This window comes from Anas acuta, chromosome 1 (assembly GCF_963932015.1).
Source record: "Anas acuta chromosome 1, bAnaAcu1.1, whole genome shotgun sequence".
In the NCBI taxonomy this organism is placed as follows: domain Eukaryota; kingdom Metazoa; phylum Chordata; class Aves; order Anseriformes; family Anatidae; genus Anas; species Anas acuta.
This window is the reverse complement of record NC_088979.1, coordinates 106,274,441-106,296,293: the sequence shown is the minus strand read 5'-3', so window position 1 is coordinate 106,296,293 and position 21,853 is coordinate 106,274,441. Positions and strand designations below refer to the sequence as shown.

The 21,853-nt window shown below is 36.8% G+C and overlaps 1 long non-coding RNA gene across 1 annotated transcript in view; it reads left to right on the top strand.

Annotated features, from left to right (window-relative positions):
- LOC137860696 (uncharacterized) overlaps positions 1-20,896 on the top strand; it is an 85,288-nt gene extending 64,392 nt beyond the window's left edge. The window contains exons 5-6 of the long non-coding RNA XR_011099133.1: positions 16,212-16,324; positions 18,854-20,896. This is a non-coding gene — a long non-coding RNA (uncharacterized lncRNA). The remainder of the gene's footprint in view (positions 1-16,211; positions 16,325-18,853) is intronic.
- The last annotated feature ends 957 nt before the right edge of the window (positions 20,897-21,853 follow it).

Genomic DNA, 21,853 nt, shown 5'->3' with positions numbered 1-21,853 from the left:
GTGTTGTGAAGATGAAAGAATCGAAGGGAAAATGCATATTGGAGGAAACAAGTGAAGTCATCTTTACCCTACCCTGTAGTCTCTCAAATTCAGCATGAACGGTAATTTGTGTTTCTAAGCATTAAAAGATGTCTTTTCAATATGCTGTAAAGGAACAAATGCATGCCTGTCTTTTGACTACCAGACCTTCACTGAATTAATCATGGCATGTTGCCTTCTCAGTCACATTAAATATTTTGTCTGTTTGCCATTTTGAATATGTAACTGGTGAAATCTGCCAGTAAAGGTCAACACAATTGTTATATCCCAATTAAGATTTATTTTCTAGATTTAAAAATGTACCAGGCCCTTACATAGGAGGATGACTTCCATTTTGTTTAAAAAATAAATAAGTAAATTGTATTCATAAATATCTGTGAGTGTCCAGACTATTTTTAGATGTGTACAGTGGCATTGAGTCTGAAGGATACTTCGTAAGCAGGCATATAGTTTCTGATCACAATATCACCAGATGCAAACTTGTTGTCCCAGGCCAAAGTTGCGGGTTTTGTGGATCTAGTAAGGCTGAAATGCAAGAGATAGTAATTCATGCTTGGCACCACTAGCCAAAGTTTAACTTGTACTAATCACTAGAAGTTATGTGAAAACAAGTAGAAAGAAAAGGCAGAATCCTTGCCGAACACCATAAAGTTTTGAATCCCTGAGCAATAGTATGTGCTGCGGTATGTAGACACTTGAAGCTAAATCATTGCCCTTCCTGCCTTCCCAACCTTGTAGCATCAAGTCAAAGTTCTTATAAAATTACTTTTTTATACATTCAAAATATCTTGCTTATCTGCCCAACATCTGTCAAGTTAAACTATTTCACTTTGTTTGCTATAGGTGGTGGTCTTGAAGCTCATGTTTCCTTGTATTCACTGATCACTTTTCTAGAAAGTCATTTATTCTCTTACACTTGCATTCTTTCTTATGCCACATCTGCCAGAATCCCACTATGTGTGGGATTCATCTTTCAAATGCACTTATTTGGAATGTAGACACCTAGGTTTTGTTTACAGCGAATCAGCTGAAGGAGGCACTTCAGTGACGTAATTCATCTAATTCCATAGTTGATGCAGAGGTGACGCGGTTTGATCCTGAATGGTAGGTTTCTGTTGCCTTGAGCTCTATGATTTTCAGCAGTTGGGGTTACACAGGTCTGTGCCAAGGCTGATAAAAATCAGCCTTGCAACACCAACAGCTGTCTCCATGTCCTGTGCCAGTGGGAATGTTCCTATGCACCTTCATTCTCAGAGGAAAAGAAGTTTTGCATAGCTGAAAGCACTGAAGCCGCTGGCAGCAGAGGTCCACTAAAAGGGACCTGTTTCTCAGTAATAATGATGAACTGCGATAGTTTGATCACGTTCTTTCAGCTCTGCTGAAAGAATAAGCAATTTAGTTCTCACAGTCAAAGGTCTCGCTGAGTTTTCTTAATATTCCTGTCTTGTAAAAGCACTTTTTAGTCATGTTTTCACTGTGTCTATAGGTGTCCTCTTAAGGGGCAGAAATTCACCACTTCATAAAATGCTTTATTTACGATGTTCCTAATACTGCAATACTTTTGTTCGTGTGCCACGCTAGTGTTTGTAAAATAACTAACAAAAGTTATCTTACCAAAAGTGATCTTTTCAGCCTGAGAAAAATAAGCCATCTTTGATTGACTTCTCCAAAAGCATCTCTTTTTTCTGCAACAGCAGGAAGTAGTTTAAGATTATTTATAAAATATAATGTCCAGAAAAAACCTCTCCCTGTCTTTTTCTTAGCAAAAACAAAACAAAAAAAAACTTACAAGCAGATCAGCCCCATCCCACTGTGAAATAATTTTGTCTTGTCTACTTGTTACCACTTAAGTTTTTTTCACTGATTTCACAGTTCTATTCCTTGTATCTCCTCCCTGCATGATACCTTATAGTCTGCTCCGATTTATTTATTTAGATTTTATGCACAGGGTTAAATTATAACCCTTTGATACAAAGCATCTCATTTTCCAGGACACCCCACAGATATTACCAATTACACTGGAATACAAAAGGTTTCCATCCAAGCAAATAATTTTTTCCAGTAAAGAATACAAGATATCTCACCGCTGAAAAGGGATTTTTTTTGATGTTGTTTCTCTTATAACTGTGAATGACCTGTGAGACCCATCTGGTCTTTGCACAAATGAAAGAAAGAACGAAAGAAAACCCTTCAAGGATAAAGTATAATTTATTGTATGAGAAAACAATTTTAAATTAGAAAAGGAAAACGTTTGACTTTATACCACTGTGTATCTGATTTGAATCACTCGCAGCTTGTAGTATTACACCCTCTTAAAATGTTATATTGCATAATATCTATGTGGAAAGTATAAAAACCTTTCTCACCAGTAAGCAATTGCATATAGTCTGAAAATTAATCCCTCACTACCAGAATATATAAATAGAAAGCCAGATTTGTTAGTAGGCTCCAGCTGCTTTGTGCTTGTCAGACAGTGCAAAATAACCATAGACCCAGATTAAATGTTCAGCTGAAGTGGGTTTAAGGCTGCTTTCCATTACCAAAGCAGTGGAAAGCAACTAGAGGGGGCTCATGAATCTGGCCCATTCTGGAACCTGACACTGCATCCTGTGTTGTACAACAATGCTAATAGTATAGCTAGGATGCTTCGATACTTTCCAATTGCTGACTGCTGCTATATCCTTGTGACCTGAGAACCTATCATTATATGAATGCTAGATGAAAGAATAAAGAGGAGTTTTATAGAGTGAAGTGTCTAACACACTTCTAACTTCCATGTGATGGAAGTGTTACGTTCTCGGGATGTTCAGAGGAACAATGTTGTGCAGTTCTGATAATGGTCAGATCCTAACATAAATATACATAGCTATATTGGATTCTGGGAATTGAGAAGTTGTGTTCATGTTCTGCCAGTGTTGCCTTGTCCTGATCTGTTTTACGTGTTTTGAAATTGACTCAAATTTACAAGGTCATTCAGTAGCTTACAGCTGAGATATCAGGATTTCTTTAATGATTTATTTAGTCTATATATCATACTTTGTATGACTCTAGTACTTGTAGCTCCATTCCAAAGTCTTCACTCTTTGCAGACCATTTTTCACAGAATCATAGGAATCATAGAATAGCTTGGGTTGGACGGCATCTTATGTAGTACCAGCCCCCTTGCCATGGGCAGGCACACGTTCCAGTAGATCATGTAGCTCAAAGTCCCATCCAACCTGGCCTTGCGTGCTTACAGGGATGGGGCATCCATGACTTCTCTGGGCAGTCTGTGCCAGTGCCTCACCACTGCTGAGTGACGAATTTCCTCCAAACACCTGATCTAAATCTCTCCTTTAGTTTAAAACCATTTCCCCTTGTCTTGTCATTATCTGCCTAAGCAAAAAGTTGCTCCCCATCTTATAAAAAAGATGATTTTTATATATGAGCCATCTATAGAGAGTGGTAGAAGAAAGCTTGACAGATGAAGCATTATTTTTTCCCTAACAGGCAGAAATTACTTTTGGATTTCTTTCCAAACCTTCCACAGTAACAAGAGATAATATAGGCATGGAACATATCACCTACAGCAATGTAAATTTCTGAATCAGGGATGTTTAAGCTAAGAGTGTTCTAAGCTGTAACACTGGTGCATCAGCACTCAGGAAACTCTCCAAGCCAGCTGTCCAGCTAACAAGTCACGTGCAGTATGCTGGGGATAGTCTGTATCAAGGTCTTGAGTTAAACACATTGTCTTCCCCCTTCTCCGATGGATTAGGCTGTCAGTGTTCAATGTCAGATTCCATATGATGCTGTGTGGCCTTGGGTCAGACTTCTGTGAAAAACAGCAAAATGGTAAGAGTTGGTGTGGAGCTTCTTCTGGGGCTCCCACACACTTTGGAGCTGCATTTATGGATCATGGGCTTGAGTTTGCTCAAGCTATGTTGTAGTCACGCCTGTGCACAAAAATAGTAAAATTATTAAATGTAATCCTGTTGTCCTTTTTATCAGTGGATATTTCCTATAGATTTTACAGTAGATCTTAGAAGGAGAAAAGATAATAATTTTACTCAGAGCGAGCACATAAAATCTCTCTTTTTGACTGTTCTATATGATAAACTTCTGTGTATGTGCAGCAAAAAATATATAATCTATTTTCCCAGTTCAGTTTTCTATTCTCAAATTTTAAGTGTCCCCAGTAAATGATTTGATTTTTGTCATTGGTTAGAGAGCCTGTAACTTAAAGAACTGTTTGTGAGCAAGGGAGAGTAAGATACCTGATTTGCTTGGACTGTATTGCCTTTTTACATCTTTTAATTTCTCTAAGTACATACTAAATTGCTTTATTGTATCCTGAGCTGTTAGACATTTTCTACTGGAATTATTGTGTTAATTTTAGGGCCTACACCAAGCTTATTTCTTGTCTCTCATTTTCTTAAATTCTGAAAAATGGGAAAATAAATTTTCCAAGAGGATTTTCTTTGTTAATAAGGCAGTCAGCCCATTTTAATAGTCATACAATGGTAAATCCACTGTAGTAAGGCTAGAAGCAGAACAGAATCTCCTGCCTGACTCTGACCTCTGCTTCCAAAGCAGCCTGCCAGGATGAAGAATTCATGCCCAAGCCATTTTAATCAGGCTAATGCATTGTAAGGAATTAATAACGTAGTCATTTCTCAGGTACTTTTCAGCTTACTGTTACTGATACCAGAAGCGACTGGAAAAAATACAATCCTCTCCCATAGGGAAAAAAATCTTATTTTTTTACCTGGCTCCTTTGAGACAAGACTTGGGTATTCTGTAATTCACTAGCTCTTTCAGGGTGTGTTATCTGTCTGCCCTCTGGGCTTGATTCTGGTATCATTTACATCGGTTTTGAACAGAAATATGTTCAGCAAGATGATATGTTATTCCACCAGTAAATCAGGTCACTGTAAAAATCTGAATCAGTCTGCATTGTATGCTTAGTGTTCAGGCTGCACGTTTCTTTCATTAGCACTCCCCTTTCCTTTTCTAGAGAGACCTGCTTTTGATTTACAGTAGTAACCTTCTGTCCTGTGCCGGGTTAGCCTTTGAGCTATTACTTTTTCATTTTTAGCCTTGGGCCAGTTGTTTGTAACCTTTCTGTCTTGCATCAGTGGTATTCAGCTTCTTGTAGTTTACAGCAATCATGTAGCAATGACCTTATAAACTTTCTGTACCTTTCTCCTTCTTGAGTGTTCAAATCCGCACCTCGTGTGGCAGTGTATTGTTCAGCTACGTGCGAGGCACTCGGTATTCAACCAGCCCAGGTTCTGCTTCAGCAGTCTCTGGCCTTTTTCACTTTGGTTTCTAAAACTGCATTGGGACCTGCTTTACTGAGGCAGCTCTCTTAAACGCGTTTGTTTGTAGGCTGTGCTCATGCTATTTCTGTACTGAAATGTTACATCCTTTTTAAGAATGTCACCAATCTTCAAAGGGATTTTTACACTTGTTTCATTTCAAGCTTTCTGTGGACTCTTTCAGGTAGGGGAAAGGTGAAAACTGCTATCAGTTGGGTTTTCTTTGTTTGTTTGTTTTAAATGAGTAAATTAGTAAATGCACTCAATCCTGATAGAAGAAAGTAAGTGGCAACAAACTGGATTTTTCTTCTATGCTTGTTTCATACATACTCAGTTTCACAACTTTTACCATCGCCGTGTTAACTTCAGATGGTATCTGATTCAGGTTTCTCCTTTCCTAGCTGATGATAAATGGACTTAAATATCAGGGAGATGCTTAGCACCTGCTGGACTGACACCATATGTTTCTGTCTTGGAGAAACAGACCTTTTCTCAGCAGAAGGAGACACCAAGATGATCCATAGAGGAAAGCCATGCCAACGCATCTGTATTGCCTGGCACGCGTAGGTATAAGGACTTGCGCATTTTGTCCAAGAAATCTGTCAGGGATCCATCACACTGCTAGCAGGACTGTGAGTTACAAGCAGCATATAAAGCTGGTGGACGATGACAGCAGGATGAATGCACTCTCTTGGTTTTACCACTTTCTTTAACCTAGGTTTCCTAATAAGGAATAGTAGAAGAAAACAGCATTGCAATGATTTTTTAGCTTAGGTGCTATATAAACAATTCATGTTAAAAGCTAGTTCAAAGTTTTTCAGTACATATCTATAAAATTATGAGGTAAATTATATTACTAGATGATTTATAAAGTGTAAACAAAGCCTTGAAAGTCTGTTTGTCTCAAATCTATACTGAAATGATGTTGCAATTGAATTTGATGAGGTTTTTGTATCTGTTGTGCTTTTTAAAAGATATCTGGACGTGATCTCAAATCTTGGAATTTTACTTTACTTTGTAGTTGAGCTGTAGATTTCAGGAAGTACTTACTAAGGCATCTGCAGTGTGTTAGGTCTACTAATTCAACCTACAACTTCAAAAATCCATTATTTCCATTTGGGTTTAGGTTTTCCTTAAAAAAAAAAAAAAAAAAAAAAAAAAACTTAAATGAAGAATCTTTTTCTTCAGTTGCTGACTTTAAGGATACTCTGGGCTTAAAAATCCTGAACAAAACATTATTCACCTGATGAAAAATGGCTTGATTATATTTTAATGCAAATAGATTAAAATAAATGTCGTTATTCCACTCCTCCTTTAGTAACATTTTTACTGCAGTGCACTTATACTTAGTAGTTAGAGTGAATGTTTACTCTCATGAATTCATGACACTTGACTTAACATTTCTTTGTCATTTTTTTTTTTTTTGCAGACTTCTCTATGACTCAGTGTATTTGTTAGCAAAATCTATTGACACTTTGCTTCATATTGGAAAATTTGAAAGGAGGAAGCACATTGTCATTTTCATATTGCTTTGAATAGTTGATAGTATGAAGCAAAAGACTGAAATTTTATTTGTTTCTTGTTTTGTGATATTCTCATTAGTATTTGTTGTTTTGTTTTTTCATCAGTTGTTATTCTTTGCAAAAGGCCTTCTTGCATATTCATTGCTTGTTTTATGGGCTTTTTCATTAAAAACCAAACCAAACCAAAAAAAAACCTTGATATACATCCAGTCATGTTACAAGAATTGGAATCAAATGATTAATGAGTGTAAGTATTTCCAGTCTGGAGGACTAAGTCTACAATATCCATGGATCTAAACTTCAGGGTGTCACCGCACATGCATACAGAAGAAATCAACAGTTTGTAGCTGAAGCTTTGCCAGTAATTCCTTTAAACTGTGGCTCTTCTGATGTTACATGGAAATTATGAATAAGCTTCAGAAGTAGGGATGGCAGATCAAAGCACCTGTGCAATTCTTTTGGAAGAAAAAACCCACACCTTATACATACATCAATATCTGTATCTACATGCATATATATAGTATATGGGATTATATATGTATGGGATAGTATATATATTTTTGTTTTGATTAAAATCTTTGTAATCCCATCAAAAACCTATCATTAGGCTTGTTACAAGGACACACTTCCAAAACCTGTAGCATTGATAGAAATTGACTCAGACCACGCTTCTTTGTGTCTTAGTTGTTTGTCCCTCTCAGAGTAAGTCAAAGAGGATTGTGGTAAATCATGAGAGATCTTCACCAGGAGGAGAGGGACGTGATGTCCTCAACACCGATTTCCTCCTACTTACTCCTCTAGGGTCTGCTGGGAGCTGTGTTATGTTTTCCAGAATGGTATGGTTTTGTTTTTAATTCATTGACCTGCAGTTCTACCTCACTTGCCCTATATGGTATGTCTTACTTATATTGAACGTATGTTCTTTAGTATCCCTAAAACTGCTTTTACCTGGTATCCCAATGCATCTTTCCTTTAACGGGCAGTACCTGACCAATGAAGAATGTATCTAGCTGAGGTTTTGTGATTTCATGCTGTGTTGGTACTTTCAAGGCCTTTGCGATTACCCATCACTGTGCTTTCCTAGACTGCATTTTTATTCTAGGGTCATAGTTCAGTCTGCATGGAAAGACTACTTATTTCTACTATCTGTTAATTACAGGTAAGTATCAAAATTACTATAACAGCTGGCATTATACAACTCAATTGCTCAAAGCTAAGATAAAACTAAAACAGATAAGATAATATTTACCTTGTCATTAAGCAATTGCCCACACAGCTAAACAAGTTAAAATAAAAGCTTCAGTCAAGCCAATCCAAGTGAAACCTGACAGTTCCTAAGTCTGAGACCTTGCTGAGTTGATGCACTCCGTGAATCCTGGTGCTAACAGTAATATTATATTTACTGTGCTTACAGGCTATAATGGAGCATGAAAAGGAATGGGTGTGCTGTTGGTAATTAGAAAATTCAGAAGTGGAATCTTACGTAGTCTTGTCTACAGCCTTTTCAATGCAAGGAAGGTGCAATTCATCATTCAGAGTAGAAGGATTGGCACATGCTTAACTAGTCAAGCTTCTACATTTTCAAATAGGGATGCTTTTCTGTTTCATGAAAATATGTAAGATGTCAAAAATATCTGGTGTGTAGGGTATGCGTTCTCATTTAGAACACTTCTATGAACTGATTTGTTTAATTTGACAGACCATATCAATTTATTATTTTTTTAAAAGTTTAAACAGTATTTTTGCAATAATAGTACAGAATTTTCTTTGCATTAGGAAAAAAAATCACTTCTAAATGAAGAAAACTGATTGATTTAATAACTTTTGACAATATCTATTAAAGATAAAAGATCTTTGTGAATTTTTGGAAAATTCAGAGAATTGCCATGAGTTGGCTTGTTTTATTAGCATATTAACTACAATTTGCTCAGGCAGTCCATCTGAAATAGATGAAGCCAAACCCAGCACAACCCCATTGTTCTGTTGTTGTGCCTGGTGTGTGATGTCTGTTCCCTACCACCTGATAAGAGAAGGGACTCACAGTGGTGCAGTCTTCTGCATCCAGTGCCTTCATAGTCACATGAAAATAAGGTATGGATAAGAAAAGCAAGGGAGCTAACAAATGTGGGTTTAGTGATTTTTGGAAACATGAAGGTGTTTCTCTTCATGGAGTGTTATAGTGCCAATGAATGTTAACCTTGAAAGGGTATTAGCTAGGGCTGTGATCTTTTATTTTACTTCAGACAGAAGGAACAGCCCATTTCTGTAATAGAACATGTAAGTTAAACTTTATCTCAATTTGGGTCTACAAGTAAAGTACCTGTAATCTTGTTTTTTAAAGATAGTTTGTACACAGTTTTTTAATTTGTAAAACACTGAGGTGGCTATGTTCTAAAATACCTGCATTACCTATAGATGCTCATAAAATTCTTTCTGAGATACACCCTTGAATGTGTAATTAGACATGCAAAACTTTTGCATCTACTTCATTTAATTTGTAGGATGCCCAAAGGACAGGTGGCTTTAAAAATCTTTTTTCATCTCAACAGAATGGATTGTAACTAGCATCAATGATTACTAAATGTGTTCACTGCCTGGGAAACTGCAACAAGAATCAAATATTTGCTAATTATCCCCTACACTGACACACAATTTCTTAAGTAAACTGGATTTCAAAATCACATCAAAACTTAATGGAACTCAGGACATCTTAAAAATGAAAGGACTGTACAATTCCTTGCTAATAGAGAGAATCTAGTTAAGTCGGGCATTTTCAATGGATGTGCATTATCTTTGTAATTTGAAACAATACAAAAATGGTTGTAAAAAATATTTGGGGAATTAAATTTTTTCTACCTCAAGAGTAGAGCATTCATTATGGTAGCAGAAATTTTATGGTGGTGGAAATTGAAATGCAGATCCCATTGCAGATGCTATCTTTGTGAAGGCTGGATCAAAGGAAAATTTATCTGTTTCATAGGAATTGCCTGAAATAATTTGATCAAAGGATATCTAGTTCTCAGGCCACACCCAGTCAAGTCTTGAATTTCTCTAAGGATAGTAATTCCCAGGCTCTTTGAGTACCCATTCCAGCATTTGACTTCCTTCATTAGGGAAAAAATTTTACTGAATAGCCAATAGGGCTTATTCTAGTTGCAACTGGTTTCTGTTCCCTCTCATTCTGCTCTGGTGTACCTCTGGAAAGAGTCTGGCTTCACCTACCTCATTGGACAGTGTGGAGAAGAGGGAGATGACAAGACTATCTTTCCTGAGCCTTCTCTTCGTGTTGCTGAACTAACACAGATCCCTTTGCTGCTCCTTGTGTATCTTGTTTTCAGGCTTGACTGTCTTGGTGGTCCTCCACTGGACTTAATCCAGTCTGCTTCTGTCATCTTCTTGGGGAGCCTAAAAATAGGCACAGTACTTGAGATGTGGCCTCACAAGTGCTCAAGAGGAGGGAAGGATCACTTTTCTAGTCCTGCTGGATACACTTACCCTAATGCAGCCCAGGATGCTGTCTTTTGTTGGGATTTCTATTAAAGCCATCTTTTGTATTTCAGGTCCATGTTAACATACATTAGACACAAGAACAAATTATCACATTTATATGTTATGTGGTATGTCACATACATTGCCTTTCTGTTTTATGACCAGACCTATCTGGATAATACATTTTCTGATAACTAGCATTCATAACTATGTTTTCATATATATCCTGCAGCTGTAATAAAGAAATGATCAAGTCAGATTCTGCAGACTCTTCAGAGGTTTGATAAGTTGATACTTCAAGAGGCGAAAAAGGGACGTGCAAAGAAGCTATTTTACGAAAAGTGGTACTGATGGTCAGTACAGATCAATATTTATTCTGAGTTTCTGTTTAGTCACTGCTTTTCCATTGGGGTTTCATGGGGCGGAATGCTACTGAAAGCCTTCAGATAAGGTTAGAAGTCATGTTGCAGGTAGTTTTATTCATTATTACTCTGTCGTTTTCCACAGTAGTAAGGTTATCTGTTATTTACAATCTGCTTACTTAAATTATTTTTGAATATATATTTTCATGGCTTTTCAGTCATTGCTTTACTATTTTGTATGCCCAGAAGACTCTGTGAGAACAGAAGGTTCAGTGCTTGTACTTGCTGCAGGCTAGTCTGAATAGGCTATGGAAAGCATGTAAGTGTTACCTGCTTCCCACTGAATATGCTTGCTCAAAAGACTAAAACATAAAATAATTTTAGTTTATTATGTTTGTTACCAATATAAGAAATATAATAATTCTCCTTGCGGCCATATGCTGTTCACTGGCTGTTCATTCTTGAAAAGACATTAATTTTAATGATGGCTAAAATAATTTATATGCATAGACTAGTCTGCAAAATTATGTAGCTCTTTAAGAAGAAATATATTTAAATATATATGTGTATATTTGAGAAGAAAAATACTTATATATATGTGTGTTTATTTTAGTTTGGAATATACTTGGTTTATTCAACTGGCTTAATCAGCATAGATGCTTAATTGAGTGACCCTAATTTATTTGTAAGTACTATAAAATGAAGTTAGAGATAAGAGCAACCAGTTTAATTGAAGAAAATAGTGACTTAAGTTTTTTACATTATAGACAGAATAAGAGCATCACTGCTCTTAAATGTATTAATGCAATTAGCTGAGTCTTAAAGAAAAGGGAGTTTATATATATTTCATCCTGAGCTGAAATAATAGGACACAGAAATTACTAGGAACAGCACATAAAAGTCTAAAAATATGCTTTCAGTAAACAATTCTTTCTTCTTTTTAAGGAGGGGTGGGGAGGAGGAGGTACAACTTTTAACTTCGATTTAAAAATTACTTGTCTAAAGTAGAGCAATAGCGACAATAAGCTATGAATGGAGATGTCCCAATTAAGAGGATTGGACTGTATTAATTTGATGAGTTATTAGCATTCCTGTGTGGTTTTATCCTTCAGGACAACTTTCTCCTTCCTGTGGGAAAATGATTTGATTTGATTTCTTCAGGAGATCTTTGGTTACATTTATCACACATGGTTTCAAGCTTCACATGCAGTTCTTGAATCTGATATAAAATATCTTAGTTTATGTAAATTGAATTTGATCTTTTCAGAATTTTCTTAAGAGGTATTGTTTCCGTCCAGGATACAATCGAGTTCACTTTGTTTTACTGCATTCTCATGATCAGACATACATTCTCATGCATTTTGCTTATCTGATATATCATGCTTTTATTGTTTTGTGGCTGTCTGTATACTATAAGCCCAGGCATCCTGTAGTCTGGCTTTTCCTAAGTCTAGAGAGCAGTTAATCTGCTTCTGAAAAACTTAATGTCTCTTGTTTACCTGACGTCTGGTTTGCTGAGTCAGTCAGTTCTTGGAGCAACCATAGCTGATATTCCAAAAAACCTATCAGGCTGGAGAAATTACTTTTCCCCTCATATGGGTATTTAACATACGAAAGTTGCTCGAGGCATATCCTGAAGCAGTTGCTCAAATGGAGCTGCTGTGTGTCAGCACTGTAATAGCATATTTTCTCTGCTCTCTCCCACACATTTTTTAGTGTACATGTAGTACAGGAATGTGACACTGACAAAAAATAAATTAATAAATTAAATGTCTGATTCGTTTGTTCAAAAAATAATTAAATGCCATGCCTAAAGATACGAAGCCCATAGCAATCTCATATACAAATGAGAAAAAAACAAATTCCTACTTTCTGCTTCAGTGACATAATGTTAACTTGATATTACTGGAGTTTATTCTATTTTAATTTGCTCCCTAATCTTCACCAGTCTGGAAATGTCAGTTTCTCTCTGGAATCTTGTACATTCTGCTTTTTTGTTCTTTTTTTTTTTTTTTTTTTTTTATATATATATACTTAAGAAATAGCATAAAAAGAGAATTATGCAACAGTCAAATTCACAGGCAGTCCTTCCCTTTTTCAGCCTTTATAAACTTTTCTTATGGATTGAAAATGATCTCTAGGGCATGTGTTACAATTACACTGTTCAAATTCAGATCATTCATTGGACTGTGCATCTTTCAGTTGTGTCTAGCCTTTCTGGGTTTTTTCTTTCAAGTCCCTTGTGTTTCTCTTTAAATGCGTTTACAAATACCTAGCGAACAAAAACGAAAGATGGGATTTGCAGTTTGCTTTCTGACATTTTTTCCCCTTTCCAATTTTTATTGCATTACCTTCAAATTGAATGCTTATGGAGACATCTTTCCAAGTAGCTGCTTTCAACTAATTTCAGAGTCAGGAGTTATATATTCATATATTTCTCTTCTGCTATTTGTCTCCTTCTCATTATTACTGCCCCCAGGAATAAATAAAAAAAAAAGTTTTAAATAGAACTCAAAACTCAAATGAAGGAGGAAAATGTGTGAATTTTTAATCTGCAGAAATAGTCAGTTATTGAAAATAACATGAAAATGCTTGCACCAAGCAAGTTTTTATCTACCACAGGATGAGCTACTCTGAGGTTTATGTATCACTGATCTATATTGTAAATAATGATGTGCAAATGAATCACTCTGAGCAAAACAGGAAAACAAAAAGATTTCATCTGGCAGACATATTGCTTTTATTGTTGTTGGAAAGCTGAAACTGGTTACCCTCAATCTGAAGGGTATCGTCTTTTATCTGGTAATTTTCCAATTGCTTTTCATTGTTTTGTTTGGTTGTTTGGTGTTTTTTTATTTTTTTTTTTATTTTTTTTTTTTCTCTGCAATCTTGCTTGGTCTGTTTTGATTTTTGTTTGTTCTTTTTTTCCCCCTTCTTCTTCTGAAAACATTTCTGTGGAAGGTGTTCATCTCAGTAGCTTCAACTGCCTTGAATTACAGCAGCATCCAGATGTTTGAGAGACTTCTAGTTAAACTGGTATGACCAGGATGAAATTGATTCACTGGCTTGCTTTAGTTTGTTTTGGCTACTGTTAAGATTTAAGTTTAAGATTTGACACGTAAGAGTCTTCTATACAGAAAGGGCACATTGCTGAATTAAGTTCAACTTGTTGTCCACCAGGAGTCCCAGCTCCTTTTCTGTAAAGCTGCTTTCCAGATAGGCAGCCTCCAGTAAATCTTGATGCTCACTTTGCTGCTGTGAAGCATCAACTTTTCTATATGCGTCTCAATATCTGTAGTCATTTTAATTAAAGAAAACAAAATGGATGTGAAATTTGTCAAGCTTTTTGATTGCATAGTATGCCATCACTTCATGTGATAGTGTGTGTAGTATAAAGAGAATAAATATTTATAAATTTCTGAAGGACAGCTGTCTATTAGCAATGTCAGAGTCTGTTGACAAGCAGAGTAAATATGCATCTACAAAATGAGGAGGCTTTGCAACAATACTGTTTAGAAATACTTTTCCTTTTAAAACATTGAGCTTAGTGTAATAATCTCTTCTCCATTCCCCTACCGCCACAACCAAAAAAAAAAAAAAAGAAAAAAAATGTACGTGCCTGTTTTATTTTTTGTGTATTTCTTCAAAATTAGGAGAAACATGGTACTAGAGTCCTATTTAAGTTGCCTCATTCTTAATATTCCATGAGCCAGCAATGTGCCCTTGTGGCCATTGGTATCCTGGGGAGCGTTAGGTAGAGTGTTGCCAGCAGATCGAGAGACATCGTCCCCCCACTCTACTCAGCCCTAGTGAGGCCACATCTGGAGTAGTGCCCAGTTCTGGACTCCCCAGTACCAAAGAGACACAGAGATCGTAGACAGAGTCTAGCTGAGGCGTACTCTATGCTGAAAGATGATTAGGGGACTGGAGCACCTCTCTTATGAGGAAAGGCTGAAAGAGCTGGTCTGTCAGCCTGAAGAAGAGGAGGCTTGGGGGGAGATCTCATCAATGTGTGTAAATATCTCGAGAGGTTGCAAAGGAGGTGGAGCAAGGCTCTCTGCAGTGATGCCCAGTGACAAAACGAGACAGTGGGCACAAACTGGAACATGGGAGATGCCATCTCAGAGGGGATCTTACCAATGTATATAAATATCTTAAGGGAGGATGTCAAGACAATGGGGCCAGACTTATTTTGGTGGTGCCTAGCAAGAGAACAAGAAGCAATGGGCACAAAGTGAGACAAAGGAAATTCCATCTGAATACGATGTAAAACTTCTTTACCGTGAAGGTAGCAGAGCGCTAGAACACGTTGCTCAGAGAGGTTGTGGAATCTCCTTCTCTGGAGATATTCAGGACTCACCTAGATGTGATCCTGTGCAAGGTGTGCTAGGTGGTCCTGCTTGGGCAAGAGGGTTGGACTGGATGATCTCCAGAGGTCCCTTCTGATCTCAACCATTCTGTGATTCAGAAAGCATGTCAATGGCAACAAAAATGGAGACGTAATGAACTTCATATTTATCTATTTAAAACAATCCAAATATTTACCACTTCTATTTGCATCCAGATTTGAAGCCTCAAGGTATGTTCAGACCATATTTAAGCAAAAATCTAAGCCATAGATTATTGGAGACTGGTAGAATACTCAAGGGAAGGATGACCACATACTTGATGCAGCATTCTGCACTCACCATCTCCAGTCAACAGCCATTGGAAATGGGACAGCAGGCAACACGGGCCCTTGAAATGACCCAATAAGGCAGCAGTTTGAAACTTAGCAAATAAATTAGTAAGTTGCACTGAACAATCACTTTTAAAGGCAGTATTTTCTAATTCATTCTCTTTCTTATTTTTTACCACCTTCTGAAGCAATTGAAGTAGGTCTAAAATAAAAATAATGAAATGGTACCAGGAAACAGAAAAAACATGACTTGATAAATAGATTGAAAAAATATGCATCAAAAATGTGTAATAAAATGATAATACTCTACCAGATTCAGAAATGGCTCTCCTGGGTTATCCTTCCTGAAAACTATTCTACTTCTCACAAACTGTGGGATTTATTTTTTTTTCTTGTGTGGTTTTATGTGTCAGAAATAATAGAAATGGATAAATATCCCAAAGGTAAATGAATGCATTTCAGAAGATATATAGTTTGCTTCCAGGGTAAAATTAGTTTATAGGTTGTATATATATAAAATTTTTCAGTGTAAGTTTTCTTTTAATGTGATTTCTTAGGTAGGTGCATTGGCTAATGTTACTATGTTTATTTGATGTAATTTACAGGGGAAGAAATCTTTTTGGACACTGAAATATTTAGTGTTGCGTACCTGTGCAGGAGCAGGACTCAAGTTAATTGGAAAAAAAAAAACAATTCTGCTACATGTAATTAAAACCTTTCTGATATTGCTGAAATACTTATTTAGAACCTTAACAGTTGAGCTATGGATAAAGTAAAACTCTTTTTGCTGAGAAGTGGCAGGTGTTTAATTATGTTTCAGAGACTTTATGTTCGGGACTGCACAGTGCCCCAGTCTGTCATGGAAGGAGTGGTAATGGTTGTTATTTTACTATACAAAGGTTATGGGAGGCATCTGACCTTTTGGTAGGAAAGGTAAGTTTTTTCTTTTATTATTAATTTGCTGTATTAATGGTACAGTTAGCATTCATTAGGGAAAGACTGCTAGCCCATGAACCAGCGGCCACTTAGTACTGAGGTGTCCTTCTGCCTGCTAACCAAAACTCCAGCTTGCCAAATCTAAAGAGCACAATGATAGTAATTCAGCTCTCAATACTGCCCAAATGCTGTTATCAGTCACAACTGGTCTCTGTGATGGGAAAGAGTACTTGTGACCATGTAAATTTTTTGCTAGCATGAAAGCAAAATTAAAAAAAAAAATTAAGTGGGCCACATACATATGCCAATTCTGTTTCCTACTGAGTGGGAAAGATCCAGAGAACTGTAATGGGTGAGCTCACGGTATTCTGTCTTTTCCATTTTCAAAGGAAACTAAAATGGAAAACATTGATCTCATCACTGAATACATTACATGTAATATTGCCAGTTTGATGTATCTGTAGCCTTCATCTCAAATGTTTTAGGGGAGAGAGAAAGAGGCCAGCACAGTCAGAAATGAACTTAAACAGATAAATTGAGCACAACTGTGATGTACCGACAACTTTAAGTGGCTGATTACAGCTTGCTTGCCTAATAAGTGTAGCAGCTGTGCTGGATAGAAAGAGGCCATGATGATGTGATGCTACTATTAAAATGACAGTACATAAACTGCTTTCTCAGATGAATGCTATTCTCAGTTTCTACCTTACTCACTGACTGACTAAGAGTTTACAGCATTTGTGTTACAATAGTGTCCAAGCATGCAATTAAAAGGAGGGCATTTTATTCTTGGTGTAGACTACCCTTCAGTATTTTACAGCCTAAACAGAACCGCAAAAATAGGCTTGGGGTACAGAGGAGTAAGGTGACTTGTCCCCAAGGTCAAACAATAAGCCTTTATAATAAGGAATTCAACTTAAATTTTTCATCCCTTTACTATAAATGCATCCAGCACTTGGCTTATCTCTAAAACCTGGGTAAATTAAAGGGCCATTGTCAAGTATGCTAGACTCCCATTTGAATTATTTTTCCTTATATCTATCTATAGTCTCAGTGTAATCCTTTATTAAAAATACTTCATTTTCCCCCAGATCATTATTTGAATCATTATCAGCACAGAAAGGCTCATGAGGATACTAACAATAACAAAGCTGAACATGTGGGTTGTGAAAGAAAACACTCCAGAGCTCAAACAGATTTTTCTTTCAAGCTTCTCAGGAGGCTTTAGAAACAATGGAAAAATATTATAAAAGTCTTACTTTCAGAGGTGTTGAACTGCCACATCTGTTGAAATTCAGTAGGAGTTACAGATGCCATAGGCCTGAGCACGTCAAACCATTAATTTTAAATTTAGTACTATTGTTATTTTCTTTAAAAACATAGCAATGAAGCCACATACAGATCCCCCATAAAACTTATGTATACTGCAGCCACTAACTCAAAATAACATCATAGAGGGCAGAGTTCAGAAGTGACATTAGTTATGGCCAGGTTATCAAATTAAAGGGGAAGAAGACTCCTACACCCCTACAGTCATACAAAGGGTCAAATGCCGGGAGTTCCAGAAAGAAGCTTAAGGCATACAGCAGAATATATGAAGAATGACATTTAGAGGAACTTTATTATTTCACAACAGCAATTAAAATCTGGACTGCTGCCATGAACAACATGTGATGACACTGAAGCAGGAGTAGAAATAGGTCAGATAATGATAGGACAAGTGGGAGTGGTCTTAAACTAAAAGAGGGGAGATTTAGATCAGATGTTATGAGGAAATTCTTCAGTCAGAGAGTGGTGAGGCACTGGAACAGATCCTCCAGAGAAGCTGTGGATGCCCCATCCCTGGATGGGTCCAGGCTGGATGGAGCCCTGATCGAGTGGGTGGCATCTCTGCCCATGGCAGGGGGGTTGGAACTAGATGATCTTGAAGGTCCCCTCCAACCCGAGTCTTTTTATGATTTTATGAAATCATGCCTGGTGTGTTACAGGTAGAACTGATTTGGATCCAGAGTAGATGTTGTCCAAAAAATCCTTGAAACCTGTACTTTTGGGATCTCTTCACCTTTTGGCAGAAGCAAACAATGGACAGTACTTCAAAATCTCTCTGCTGAAAGGAGGTGGTGACTCTCCAATTGTAGCATTTCCAAACTGGTTTGCTTTGAGTAGTTACTAATTGGTATTTGCATGGTGTTTTTATTTTTGTTTTTTTGTTCTTTTTTTCGATTTTGCAGTATGCAGATGTCTGCATATTAAGCATTAAGGGATTTGATTTGGAGAATTTTGAAAAATGGGATTTTTTGTCACCTCTCTCTCACCCTTTTCTAGCAGAGATATTTGTGAGCACGCTCTGCAGCTCAGTGATGGGAAAGTACATTCCTATTGTGAACTATCAATTTTCCGTTCCCCCACAGCCTTGTGCCAGTTTTATAACCAGCAGCAAGCTATTAAATAGCTGGGTCATTAACTAACAGGCAGAACAAGTTATATGTAGCTGTATATGCACAAATGTCTTCTGTTTTACTTCAGGTCTGCAACTAATCGGTGATTATATCCTCTTCAGGAGCTCGATCACAGTTCTCACCATCACTTCTGTAATCTTAGAGTTTTTGCTACCAGTAGGTCTCACAGGGCAATGGAAATGGAGCACTTTCTTGTGTCTGGAAGCATTCTCAATTTTTTTCCCTACAAGAGACTAAATATTTTTCAGTTTAATGGAAAGAATAGCTAGCTGGAGTCCCTGAAAGAAGAGTAACTTGGAGACAGGAGGCCTGAGGAATCTGGTTGTAAAGAGGACCTAACAGAAAGGCTGTGCTTCGCATGCTAGGGTTCTGAAAAACTCAATTCTGTACCCCTCACTCATCCGTTCTGCACTGTTCAAGCTTAATTATTCTTTCTGGATGTCTGGGGGGGATGAAAAAAAGTTGTTAAACATCATTGAAAGTAGAACAGAATGTTTCTTGCTCTTGAGTGCAGAATTATCATCAGCTCTTGTCACAGAATCGGGGTTAAGACCTTAGAAAGCCAGTCAGTAGCAGAGTTAAAAAAATTACTGCTTAAGGCAGGTACTCTTCTTTAAGAAAGCACTCTAATCTACAAGTGCCTCTCCAGGTAGAGAAGGCTTAGCCATTATCTCCAATTAATGTTCACTTGTGGGGTGAACATTAGTTGTTCATTTTTTGACATGGAAAATAATTTGATTTGTATTTATATTTTTTTTTTTTTTGTCAAACATGTCGCCAAAAATCTTGGCATTTAGCATTGAGAACTGGATTGTGAAAGTTAAGGATTTCAATTCTGTACATCTTCGAGTAACAAATTCTTATTACAAAAACTCTTTGAAAAGTCTCATAGGGGAAAGTTGCCATGGAGACCAAAAAAAAAAGTTCATTTTTATTCATGAGTAATTGTAAAGGAGGGATAGGCCTAATTAAAGCTGTTTCAGCCCTATTTATCCACAAATATCTATATAAAAAGATCTTGCCTCAAGTGAAGTCCATTTCTCAAAAGCATGCTGGTTTTCTCATGCACTCCAGAGAAGTATTCTGTAGTTTTCCACGGCAGTAGCGAATACTAAATATTCTAAATTAATGAGTTTATCCTTGCTGCATATTTGAGGGGAGGAGGGGAAATCACTGTTGCCCCTGTAACTTGTGGCCTTCAGGCTGGCAGTGTTGCTGAATATACTATAGAGAATATGTACCACACAGGAGATTCTAAAATAGTTCATATAAATTAAAAGAATGAGACAAAACTAATTCTGCTTCCTTTTGTTTGTCAAGTGTACATAAATACCAACCTAGGTTTGATGTGACCTGTGTTTCAAATTACTGAAATAATTGACGCTTCAGTTTTCTGGATCTACCTAGAGCTTGCTTAAAGCTCTGCTGTTTCTACCTCTGTAAACAGACGTTAGTTCCAGGCTTTTTCTTTATCCAGTCTGTTTCTAACCTCTAATCTCATTGCCCACTTCAATCCAGTGTCACAGTATAAATATGTCAGTTCATTTTACATGAGTAAATGTTATCCCTGTGTTTTAGGTACTATATTGTACTATTAGACGTATCAAAGATATGTGTTATCATGCTGCTGCCTGATGTTTGCATTCGTTTTTTTCCTGTAGCTTCCTATTTTATTGTCATGTGGGCAGTGGCATTATGTATCTGACCTTATTCTACTATGTTGATATGTATTCAGCTGTTTTATTTTTCAAATAATCCTACAGCTCAGCTACAGCTGAGTCTGAGTAATGGTACAGTCTAGTTCTCATACTCTCCTCTCCCATTATTTTGTCAAAATGTGCTCCTGTTTTTCATTTACGGATTAGTTTCCTCTGCGTATGTTGTGGTTCACAGTGGGGCTCCAGTGGGTTATGAGTCTGGTTTAAGACATGAAATTATATTGGGGTTTAATGGATTGCATTAAATTATTATTGCTATCCAGATAATACAGCAATTTTTCCTGCAGTGTCACTTGATACTTATTCAGCTTGTTTCCTACTGCCTGTTCTCTCCTGGATATTCAGAATTAGATGGCATAAGTTAACCCATAATTTAATTTAAAGATGAAACCAAAATTCTCTGGTCTTTTCTGCATACCTCACTGAGAAAGGAATAGTAAGTGGAGCAGCCAGGCTAATAGGTTCTTTGCTGTTGAGAGCTTTTGAGTGTGGCCAGCAAAAGTCAACGTGGCAACCAGACATTCAGTACCCACCAGAATTTGATCCAAAATACATCACATTTTGTTTCCAGAATTAGATGTCAAAATTCTGACTTATGGTTTTTTGAATTAATTATTTGGAAAAAAAAAAAATAGCTTCCTGCCAGTGAGAGAAATAGGCAAAATAAGAAATAACTCGTGTTCCTTGTAGCATCTCCTGTTTTGAAATCAAGAAGTTAAAATCAGAGGAGGAGGAACATCTAAACCTAAATATGGATTCATATTATTCCTATTGTGAGATCCCTCTTTTCTCCTGTGATAACCCAGTTTAGATACTTCAGTTTCTAATGTCTGAGATAGCCTGGGGCTAAGATTTAGTTTCACATTTTGTTGAGCTGACTTTCAGACTGACCTATGCTTTGGTGTCTTAATAGATCTCATATCCCATGTACAAGTTCCTTTATATGCAGAATGTACTTTATTTTATCAGATTATTTTAAGCACAGTCACGTAGATGAGTCTAAATTGGTGTGATAACTTTCAAGAAATGGTCTGGTGGCTGCCTGTCATGTTGGTGCAGGGAAACCAACAGCTTGGGATCTTAATGGGTGATCAGACCATTGATTGCAACTAGACAAAGTCCAGTGTCTCAGTACGGTTTCTAATATATAAAGCATATATTGATTTTGCTTAGATTTTGCTTAGTTCTTTGGATAACACTACTTTGAAAACTAAAAAATGTTTTGTGTTTTTTTTTCTTTGGTTGGCTGTTTTTTGGCAAAGTAAACATTTCCGAATCAATGATATAAGAAAGTTGACTTATGAAATACCTTGTTAGGTGATCTTACTGTTACGCACATAGAACTTACT